This window comes from Xenopus laevis, chromosome 3L (genome assembly GCF_017654675.1).
Source record: "Xenopus laevis strain J_2021 chromosome 3L, Xenopus_laevis_v10.1, whole genome shotgun sequence".
Taxonomy (NCBI): Eukaryota; Metazoa; Chordata; class Amphibia; order Anura; family Pipidae; genus Xenopus; species Xenopus laevis.
Genome location: NC_054375.1, coordinates 28421053 through 28433821, shown reverse-complemented (window position 1 = coordinate 28433821; position 12769 = coordinate 28421053).

Below are 12769 nucleotides of genomic sequence, written 5' to 3'. Positions count from 1 at the left end.
CCTTGTCATGGCTTCGGGTCTTCTGCTTCAGTTCCATTTGCAGCTTTGGGTCACGGGCTTCAACTCTGTTTGTGGTTCGGATCTTTGGCTTTAGCTTTATTCGTGGCTTTGGGTCCTCAGCTTTAGCTCCGTTCACGGCTTTGGGTCTTCAACTGCGGATCTGCGGTGACATCCACTGAGTCTTCGGAAAGACCCGGCACACACAAGCTGCTCCCCCACCTGCTATCATATTAAGGCATTTCAGTAGAAGGTCATTGAAACCCTGGGGTTGTCTAGTCCTCAGGACAAAAATCCATTTTACTTGTATTTTAGCAAGGTAGAATAATTTCTCTCCCCTGGAACCCAGACTGACCCTTTCTATACCCATTGCAAAAGTCAAGTCAGGGCCTTCAATATCCAACTGTATCAATTCATATCTGTCAGTTTAGTGAAATGTATGTGGCATGCACTGTATGTTCTAGCTCAGTCCAAGTTAGGAGCAAACAACTTTTGTTTTCCTAGGAGTTATATTTACTAGGAGCCATTGCTCTAGGCCTGGTCACGCCTTTAGTAAAGTTATTCCATGGCTCTCTCACGGAACCACCACCTCTGGACATTGCCTGAGTCAGAGTTACAAACACTTCTCTAAAACAATGAAAAACCTTTTAAAAAAAGAATATATTTTCCCAATTCTGTTTCACAAATGCAAAAAAACAAAATAATGGGTTACTGGACTTATATATATCACAGCATGGACTGGGGATGAAAGGGGCGCATTCTGAAAATTTATTTGGCTTCCTTAGTAAAGTTATTCCACGTCTCTCTCACGGAACTACCACCCGTGGACATTGCCTGTTACTTGAATATGATACACACAGTAGCTTAGAGTTCTAGCAGGCATACAGAGCACACATATTTTGTTGGAAAGAGAACATGTTTTATGTATACGCAAGGCAGAGTCTACTATCAGAGTTACAAACACTTCTCTATAACAAGGAAAAACCTTTTAGAAGAAGAATACATTTTTCTGTTTCACAAATGCAAAAAAACAAAATAATGGGGTTACTGGACTTATATATATCAGAGCATGGAGGGGGGATGAAAGGGGCGCATTCTTAAAATTAATTTGGCTTCTTTACAAAGTGAAACTTGTAATGCAGTCAGGTTGCTGGACTGTCACCATCCACTGTCAGGATGCAAATTAACTGCAATGCTTGCCATCTGGTTAGGACACTCATTTACTAAATATTAGTTTTAAAGTTTAGTCTAGTGGGGTGCCCAGGACGTCCACATTCTGCCTCTCGTCGCCGCTTCCGGGTTCGCGCATCGTTTGGGTAATCTAGGCTTTCCTTGTGTGCGTTGTGCGATGTTATCGTGGTTGGAGCGAATATTCGAATATTTAAATGCGCAAATGCCCTATTTCCATTGCCCAACGTAAAGGTCCTTTCCCAAGTTCCTGGCTGATTTCCAGTTGTGTTATCCAGTTTAGATCCTTGTCTGTCCCTGACTTGTCCATCTGCTGCCCGAAACTTGAGTTTTGACCTTTGACTCTGACCTTGCTTCTGTTATCTGATTTGGTACCGCATTGCCAGTCTGGCATTGACCCTGCCTGTTTCACACCTCACTGACTGCTCCGACGTCCTATCCGCTTACATTCGGTTCCCTAGCCTGCTCAGAACTCTCTTCCTGGTCCTCTCACATTAAGTTCTGGCAGCATCTGAGTAGCAGAGGGCTCCTTCCGAAGCCAAATGCGGCTGCTATTAACAGAAGAGTGAGCCGTGACCGGGTCCTTGGCTTTAGTTCTGAGTTTGGGATACCATACGTTACCGCCTGTATAAAAAGCACTACAGCATACACCAATGTGCTGCTTGCATATTGCTTATATAGGAGTATATTTATCAATATACGCCACAGCCCGCTACAGTGAAATTCTGCCACTATCCATTAATTTCTATGGGATTTTTAAAAGAGTATTTATCAATGGGTGAAAGTTTACCCGTTGATAAATACGCCTTTAAAAATGCCATAGAAATGAATGGAGAGAGGCAGAATTTCATTCAAGCGAACTGTGGCGTTCTCAAGACTTCACGCTTTCATAAATATACCCCCATAGATTCTTGTTTAGAGTGCACGTGCTAATTACTTACCTATTTAGAGCTTTTGTTGCTCTTCAGTTGTTTATATTCTCTTTTATAATGTGCCAGCAGAGAAGCATTTCAGCTTCAAGTCACACAACCCTTCTTTGAATCAGCAGTTCTTAACCTTGTTATGTTGTACCCTATGTGCCATTCATACATATTATGCTGTTTGTAGGTGCCAGGAGTCATTTGCTTTCAACAGTTTGTTATCTGCAGACAAAACAATTTCTCTGTTCTGTTTTGGAAAAGCATTTTCTGTTGTCCAACACCAGCCTCAGCCCACTACTTGCATGCTAATGCAGTGCCATTGTGCTTGGCTGCCTATTTATCCCATGAATAATAGTTTTTCTAAACAGTGCACAATCGCTGTTCTTGATTGACATGCTTGTGAGCCATGATTGGTGGGCAAGGCAACATTCTCTGCCGCGGGGTATCTTTTACAACGTCAGTATAAACGGTTGTTAAAATTCTTATTGATTGGCAACTGTGTATTCCAACTGCATTTTGTAATTTTTGGTAGGATGGTCCGATTCCACAAGGTTTTGTTACATAAAAAGAATGGTTAAGTGTGGCTAATAAATGTTTGTTTTTTTATTTGCAGTTTTGCCCAAAAGCAAGCTTTTCCATCCTTCTTAAAAAGAAACTTATGCTAACCATGATTTCATATGTCTGTGCAGGCCACAATCACTTATGGGGTTATCCCTGCAGCAGCTTTGGTTAGTATTTTAGTTTCCTATGTTGCACCCTATTGTGAACCTTGAAAAAGGATAATAGTAACTCCTGGAAAAGAGATTTTTGGAAACAAGAATGAGACAGTGGCTGGAAATGGCAAAGAGGTCAGTAACATCTTTATGGAAATCGAGGAAAGCCATTCAAGGGGAATAACATTATATACTCATCTCTTGCATATGTAAAGTCAGAGTGACTGTATCCCGTCAGTGGTAGTTACACAACTCGTTTTTCCCATGATTAGTGCACAGTCATCAGGTAATATATCACCATATCACCATAAATAATAAAATATCACCATAAATACACAATTACCTTCCAATTTGCTATTAATAAGGTAACAGTTCTGAATGCTGGTTTATTTTGCATACAGAACAATGTATATAATGTATGTAAACCTCCACACAGGAAGAAATCCACACTAATAAATTTTATCTTATTTTCAATCTCAGAAGCAATTCAAAGGTCAGCTCATTTAAGAAACTCATAAAACGAAGCTACTTAATGAGCAAACAAGGCAGCTAGTAAGCCATGACTAGTGTATGATTTCTGAATTCTGTCAATCTGTGCATTCTGCTGTAAGATACCATACACAGTCACTATTTTGTGGTCTGGTTCGTGGCTGTTTGGAATGCCAGAGCCTATTTTGAATGGCAGCCCGGACTGGTCACCCACTGTCAGTAATTTGCACCCAATACTAACTTACCTGCTTTACTGAAATTAATAGAAGCATCATGTGAAGTCCTCCAATATTGTATAAAACAGTTAGGAGTAGGGAGCCTGATTGGTGACTTGACTATGGATCTGGTTGGTCAATCTTTTTCATAAAAGGTAGTATAATGCATTATTTCTGCATTGTGAAATGCTGCCCCTTTGTAAGGTCATGGACCATCTCTATTTTTTTCTCTATAGAAATGTTTATTATAAAAATACACTAACATTAATCCAAACATAACATACACCCTCCTGCCCGTAGAGTCCATCCCTCTGTCCATAGGCAACAGTCTAAAACCCTCCACCAAACCACCAATTCACAAGGCCAAAATTGCAAAGTCTTGTTTTTGTCCATATGGCCTTTATACTACCCCAACACAAAAACAATATCCAAACTCCCCCACCCTCTTCCAGAATTGCATTAGTAACAAAAGAAAGCATTTGCAGGACATATATCTCTGCCATCACCCTGAGGATAAAAGGAGGTCAGTATCAGCGGATCCTCTATTGAGGGCGAAGGAGTTACCTCTGTGACTCAGCTCTGCTTTTTCAGATGGCAAAAAAGGCTCAGGTTGACCCTACACAGCCACCATGTGTCCCTAGTCCCTTAAAAGATGAATACTCCCTAATACCACTCATGCTTTCAATGACATCTGTATGTCACTGTTGACACGGGCAGGATTTCAGCTCAAAAACTGCCACTTGCTTACCCCAAAATGGATAAACGCCACTAGCACTGGAATAGATTTACTTTGGCCACATTGTGACCAGATGCCCCTGATCTGTCCAGTAGCAATCCCAGTAGCAATCCCACTTTCCTGTTAGAAGACAGTACTCAGCTTGTTCCAGTTCAGAATATAAATTGTTAAATATCAAATGAATGGCTTTAATGAGTGGTAACTAATGTAAATTCTACCCCTCTGGAATAAATGGACCCTGGATGCTATGAACAGAAATACTGTACATATTCCATAGAAAAATAAAATTAAATCCACCCAGGCACCATAATGCAGCTCAGACTTTGCCAAATGTATTTTATCATTGCATTGAATTTTTCGAGCCATCATACCATTCAGCCAATCAATGAAATTGTTACATGGTTTGGTTCATATAAATCCTGCTTCAGCCAATCAATGAAATTGTTACACTGTTTGGTTCATATAAATCCTGCTTACTCCTCTTCCTCAGGATCGGGTGTCAGCTGCTTTTGCAAGGCTCATTTTTCATGTACAAAGCCTGTAGGACTGGAGGGATAAATGCATTAGGGAAACCTGCTAAAGTGCAGCTCTCTCGTCATGACTCTGACCTCTCTCTCTCTTGCTTACTGGAATTAAATGTTATTTCCTGTCGTTTTTATTGTTATAGGTTTTCCAAGCACTTTGGCCTCCTGTAAAGGCCAGCCAGAAGAAAAATTGAGTTGTTTCTGATAGTAACCGGCTTCCTCACAGTCATGCTCACCTTATAAATTGGATACTGGAGAAAGTCATGAAGTTTCCTCTTGTTGATAAGGTGAACTTAAATGATTTCAATGTTCCTAAAAGGCAAATTTTAAAAACAATACTTTATTCTTAATACACTTAGAGAATCAGTAGTAAAGTGACCTAGTCATACCTTTGCCATTTCTTTCCAGCCCCTGCAGAAAGATATACAGTACATTACATGGCCAAGTATACGGATACTCCATGCAATTACTGAAATTGGCTGTTTAAGCCACAACCATCATTGCTGACATGAGCACCACTACATCATACAGTAACAATCTCACTTCCAACTTTGTGGCAACAAGTTCTGGAAAGCCATTTGTTATTTCAGCTGGATAATAACCTTGTGTGAAAGTAAGGTCCATACAGCATTAGAAATGGAATAACTTGACTGGCCTGCACTGAGCCCTGAATCCCAACCAAGCCTAACTGCTCTGGGATGAATTTGAAACCCAATGTGAGCCAGGTCTAACCCCAATATTAGTGTCCATCCTCATCTGTGTGAATGGAAACAAATCCCATTAAAAGTGTTCCAACATCTAGTGGAAGCTGTTTTAGCAGAAAGAACACAACCGATGTCAAAACAATACCCTTGGTTTTGTTGGACAGGTATGTGTTCACATACTTTTGGCCATACTGTATACCATATGTGTACCTCAGCTGTCTGGTACAAGAGTCAACCTGTTTTGGTCTTATCACCCAGTCATTTGCAGTAAAAACACCTGCTACAATATAATAATAATACTCTTAAAACTGTGACTATGAAAAACTATTAAAATGAATAAAACTATGTTTTTATGGCTTTTTCCCCAAATTGCGCAATTTGAGTTTTTCCTGAAAACACAGGCTATACCCACAATTACTTCAAATTGGGATAGGTGCCTCTCTCATTGACATATAAAGGACCTCAACAGGTCTGAGATGGTGAATTTTCAGATTTGGGCTTTTTTTTTTTTTTAGCATGGGGTATAATAAATCTCAAAAAATTTAAGTTTTTTTCCCTTTTAAAATTTGAGTTTTCTAGTAAAAAAAAAAACTGGAATGTTTTGAGATTTCACAACACAACGACCTTTAATAAATAACCCCTAAATCTACAAATTAAATAGCTTCATTTATTACCTTTTTCTTGTTAGCAAGCACATTAAATATAACTATTTCCTTTGTGGTGAGCAGTCTCCAGCAGAATGCAGTAATTCATGCCCTCACTATCGAGGTAGTGGAAAATGTCCCAGAAAGAAAAGCAATCCTCTTAACACTTTCCTCTTATTCATAAGGAGCACTAAATCTTTATTTTGTTAATGTAAATATCAAGAGCAGAATGTGCAGCTAATTTCCACTTGCTTTGTTTTCCGAGCTTGCAGTTTCAGACTTTCCTAAGACTCCATGTTTTTATTGACTGAAAGGCTAGAGGTGACCATAGACGTAACAATTACGATCTTTCTTGGAAAAGATCTTTCCAAGAAAGATCATTCGTTTCAATACACACATGTAGAGCTGAATCATCAGATATACGGGTAGAAACAATAGAATTCCACCTGTATCTGACGAATCAGCACTAACAATGGGCGATGTTTGGGTGCCCTCAAAGGCACCCGATCAAAATTTTCTGTCCAGCCTGATCGATGAGCCGACCGATAGCCAAGTCTTCGGCTCGTTTCCCACCATATAGGCACCGAATATCTATTAAATTTAGTTTCGTAATTTATTATCTGTGCATCTATGTCCATCTTAGGAGCAGACAAGGCCCGAATGGCCAATGCCTAATACACAAACTTTCTTACCTGTATTCAAAGCCCCCTGTTGTTTCCTAAACAAATCAGTAGGGGTGAGAATTTAAAGAGAATGCCCATTTGTTCTCCTAGATAAACCCAAGAGCCCAGCTTAAGGGTCTGTAATAAAGGGGTAAACCTTTAATACAAATATACAGAATCAATGATTAAATCTTTTGATACACTGCTTGTGAGCATAAATTACACACACACACAAAAGTAAAGGTAGAATTTACTTAACTTCATATGATGGTAATTACAAGAATAGCCAGTTCTGCATCAATTCCGCACAATTGGGGAGCCCCACAATCTTTGGTTCATCACCCTCGGGTTCCGGATAATCAAACAATGATCCAAATCATGGCTCCCACTCATGGGTCCGAGGCGAAGCTGCTCATCTCAAAATGAAGGTGTCCTTTATACTCAACAGCTACAGAGATCTTTAACCCTGAATGCTGACATAGGCAATGTTGTAAGCTTATTGTCAGGGGCGGAACTACCGGGGGTGCGAGCGGGCCAGGGCCCGCACCCCCTCAGGGCCCCCTGGCAGTCCGCCCGCCACATGTTCCCCGGCCAGTTCCGGGTGTACGGAGGGGGGCGGGGGGCCCGGCTGCGCGTCCTGCGCCAGGGCCCGCCCCCTCTAGTTCCGTTTCTGCTTATTGTTCTAAAAGATCAGCAAGAACTTTGTATCTCTTCAACCAAGACTCAGTTTGTTACTCAATCGGAGTCCTGTCTGCCTATTTATTCATTCTTAAAGATATTTGCTGGGTAACTATACTTGTTTTTATGATGGACTGTTTACCCAGCAATACATGTAGAACAAGGACACCTTACTTCTTATCTTTACAATAGCTCTCCAAAATTTACTTCACTGAATCTAATGAAGTCTCAATCAGAAATATATATTGTAAATCATAAAATCAAATTGGAAAATATCCACTGTGCTACAGGTCATTTATGGAGAAATTTGGGGTGAGTTATTGCTGTCCTAGATGTTCATAAAAGTATGGCTCAATGACTAATACAGCAGCAATGACCAAACATTAAATCTCCGAGGGGGGCATGAACTGAAATCTCAGCTTACCGAATAATATGGAGTGATGTAATTTCCAGGGCCGTCTGTAGAATATAAGATTTGCTGCGTGAAAATTCGCTACTCCTATGCTAATTCACTAACATGCAAAGTGTAGTATCTGTAGAGTTGGATGACTTCAGCCCCTTGCTAGAATACAACTGAGGGATGAGCTAAAGTTTTGATGTACATAAACTGAGCAGAAGAGGGAGCTGTTGCTCTGACTCATAAATTGCCCGCAGGTTCAATTTTTATATATGTTCTCCCAAACTTCATTGTTTTAGAAATACTTTTTATAAACCTTTATTACCATTTCCTCTCTGGTATGCGATAGAGGGATCCCAGCACACCAATCTCCCATTCCTCTTGCCGGTTCCTGGCCACTCCTACTCGGCAACAGCATTTCAATTCATACACTTGTAGCCATGGATCAACCGTAATTGGAGTAAAAAATTCCATATTCATATAAAACCATTAATTATGGCAAAAAGTGCAATGCTTAGCAGCCAGTTAATCGAAGTACTGCACTTTTTGCCATAATGTAATGGTCTTATACAGATGAAAATAAAGATGGAATTTTTTACTGCAATTGTGGTTGATCCATGGCTTTATTACCATTTATATGTGATTGACATCAGGCAAGGTGTTCACACATACATTTCTTGGTAACCTTAGGATAGACTTAAGCAGCCAATCATTATTTCCGGTTACTTATTATTTTTTTTTTTTTAATTGTTTGCCTTTTTCTTCTGACACTTTCCAGCTTTCAAATGGGGGTCACTGACCCCATCTACAAGTAGGGATGCACCGAATCCAGGATTTGGTTCGGGATTCTGCCTTTTCCAGCAGGATTTGGATTCTGCCGAATCCGTCTGCCCAGACGAACCGAAATTCCAATTTGCATATGCAAATTAGTGGCGGGGAGGGAAATCTCATGACTTTTTGTCACAAAACAAGGAAGTAGAAAATGTTTTACCCTTTCCAACCCTAATTTGCATATGAAAATTAGGATTCGGTTCGGTATTCAGCCTAATCTTTCAGGATTGATTCGGGGGTTCACCTAAATCCAAAATAGTGGATTCGGTGCACCCCTATCTAAAACCAAATGCTCTGTTAGGGTAGGATTTTGGAGCTATCCGACGCGCTGCGCAAAAACGTAGGCGTCAAATCAGATGCAACGGAAATAAGGAAATGAATGCATTGTCGGATGAAGTCGCAGCGCGTCGGATTGCTCCAAATTCGCCGGTGTAGTCCAACCCTAAGGCTACAAATGTATTGTTATTGCTACTTTTTATTACTCGGCTTTCTCCTATTCATATTCCGGTCTCTTATTCAAATCAATTGGTTGCTAGGGTAATTTAAACCCTACCAACCATATTGCTGAATTTGCAATCTGGAAACCTGCCGAGTAAAAAGTTAAATACCTAAAAAAACACAAATAATAAAAAATTAAAACCAATTGCAAATCGTCTCAGTATATCACTCTTTACATCAAAGTTAATTTAAACGTGAACAGCCCCTTAAAATCTTCTCTGTGCAGGGGCAAGTGAATCTGGGAAGCCATCCTGGTCTGGGCTCTTTATATCCTCAGAGTGATTAAATAATACTGCAGAGAGGATGAGATGCTGTCACACGCAGGGTCGGGAATAATGCCATTGAGGCTATTTAACCGTGCGACTAAAAGGTCAGTCCTAAGTACACAGATGTATTGCATGTTCTTGTCAGAGGATATTTCATCATAACATGCCTAAGGCAACTCCTTTCTCGAATAGCTATGGCTAAAAAAGAATAGACCTGACTTACAATATTTATATGGGATACATCTGTATAAAACAAGCTGCTGCTTTCCCCGGAGTAAGAGGATCATAGTCTGATCATGGATTATTGGGCCAAGCAGTAAAACCTTTGTATGCTCCCAGCCTGGCCGAGGGGTTTGATGGGGAGAGGGTTTGATTTACCATTAAACATTTTATTAATTTACTGGTCCTGCATTTTGTTTCTTGTAAAACACTGACATTATTGAGTCAGCTTTGAGCCTATCCATGACCCAAATTGCTCCTGTTAAGCCACACACATGAGAAAAAATGATTAAAAAGATGCATACACTTACAACTCAGCAGGGAATAAAAAAAGAACAACAAAATTTTATTTTCAAGAGCAAAATGAAATACACTCCATAAAATGATGTTATAGCCAACATCCACGGTATCATTAAAACTCTGTATAACAGTTGACCTTGACTAAACCATGTAACAGTCCAATCACTAAGCTGTACATAAGCCAATTTTGACTGCCAGTAGCTAATTGTTCAAAACACAGACTCCATAATGATTATTGTTCACTCAGACAGGAAAAGCCCATCAGGCAAAGACTGTATTGAATGTAATCCTCTTACAGTAGGTCTGCAGTGGTCCCTGAGTGATCAGTTCATTGGCCCCCCAAAGACCAAGCAATTGATCAGATTGGGCAAAGATTAGTTAAGTAACCTTGCAAAATGTTTGTGTGTCTGGTCAGCTTTACCTCCCATGTCATGCCAATAACATTTTATGGATGTCTAGCTACCCAGTTATGAATAGATGAGCAGGCACTTCAAACAATCCCAGCAGTCAGGTCAGATAATTAAAACAAATGTCTTTATTAAGTTTAGATGCCCTTACAACTTAATAAAGAGATTTGTTTTTAACTGTCTGGTCTGCCTGCTGAAACTTTTGCCTGTTTATGTAGTATTCATAACTCCTTGAATCTGCCCCCTTTTGTCAGTAGGTTTAGGGCATAGGACTCAATTGTGTATTCTACCTAACATCCTTGGGGGTATTCCTTATATTTTACATTGCCTAGCTCCCTCACAAGTAGGGTTGCCACCTTTTCTGAAAAACTTTCCCGGCCGGTGGTGGGGGGGTGGGAACAAAAGGGCGGGCTGTGATGCAACAGGGGAGGGAGCCACACACTGCGACGCAAAAGTGGGTGAAGCAACATGCGCGATGGCCAGAAGATGGGAAAAAAAGGTAAGTTCTGAGCGAATTGGGGGCAGGCCAAGGGCTTTTTTGTAAGGGTATTACAAATTACCGGCAGCTACATTGCTGGTAAATTTATTTATAATAACCGCCCTGGCCTTGGCAGGTGTTTTACCGGCTAGGCCGGGTGGAAACCTTATTCACAAGGTCACAGGCCTGCAGATACTATCCTAATATTCCCACTGACCCCAGGAGCAAAGCTAGAGGACCATAAGCCCTGGTGCAGTTCCTCTCCTTATGCAAAATAGTTGTTTGACGCCAAAGATGTCCACTCACAGCATGGTTGTACCCCACCAATAGCCTGCTCGCAAACCCACCTCTCCCCATGCTTCCATGGTTGCTCCCACCCCCAGCATCACACACTTTCTCTCTTCATCCCTGTCCATTGTTCCAGTCCTTCTAGGGGAATTGCGCCTCCCTCCAAACTGTGCCCTAGATGGGTGCCAAATCTGCCTATCCCTATTTTCAATCATGAATCCCTACTTTTTCTTAGCTATGTGTAAATTTTAATTAATTATGTCCATAGTGTTGCAATCATAATCATCCTGAAAACCCTTTACTTATAGCCCTGATCAGGGCCCTAGACTCCAGCCACTTTTCTTCAGATGCTGAGTGGACTAAATAAAATAGATTGAGGGGATTCCAGTGAGAAAAGTGCTACCCCAGTTTACCTAGCTAGCCTGGGAAAATAAAAACAGCCAGGTGGATTTGCATGAAATTTACACAATTTTTTAAATAAATCATTTTGAATCCACCTATATAAATCATTTTGAATAATCCAGATGGGCTGACAGTTCTTCATTTTAGCACCTTAACCTTCCAAAACAAAGCTCTGCCATATCCATTTCAGTGAAAATTATAGACCTCTCCATCTTGGATCTCTCCTCTGCCATGGGGCCCCTGACTATAGTAAATTGATGGCAGCACTCCTCATCAGTATAAAATACTACATGTTATACTAAACTGATCTGATGGGTATCATCTGTGGATATACAGTGCTCCTGTTCAAGAAACGCATTGGGCATACTGGATCAGATGTGGAATACTCCACATGAGTCATGAGCCTTTGTGTCTAGGATTCTCTAAGACAAGAAATAAAAACTAAATAATGTCCTTTTTAAACTATGGGAAACCAAGTTGGCTGTGAATTCCTCAGTATTGTTTTGTGCTACACCCCCTTTTCCCTGAGGAAACCTGAATTGTGCAATTGTGGGCCTGTGCTGGAATACCAAAAGGATAGCTTGGTGGCCAGATTTTTACAGAAAGCTTTTAAACTCTTTCCCGTTGCAACTTTTTTTTTCTTTCTTCCCATTTGTTACAAAGGAGATCTCTGTTTGCCACTGGGAACATTTGTCAGGACCTGGTTCATGGAGTCATATTATGTACATGTATCATGTTCCAGAGCTCTATTAGATTGTCTATATTAGATGTCTATACATTGTCTATACATTTAATGTGGCCTAAGATTAAAGACATATTACATATCAAGCTTTTATACTGCAAGGTTCAGAGTGTCATATGAATATGAATCTATTAGTCAAGCTCAGATCCACAGAATTGTAGGCTCCAGTGTGGAAATGCGTTAGAAAAATTAAGGGAAAAGTTACAGGCTCATAGTAAGGAACAAAATAATTTAACGATCAAATGCTGACATAATAAGTCTGATACGGATCGGTTTCCAAAAAAATTGCTCAACCATTGCTCTGTACCACCATATACATAGTAACATATTAAGTTAGGTTGAAAAAGATACATGCGTCTTTAACTTTATTTTAACATGCCTAACTGCTAGTTAATCCAGAGGAAGGCAAAGAAACCCATTTGAAGCCTCTTGTACTAGAAGCTACAGTATCTTCCTTAACCCAGTATTCCC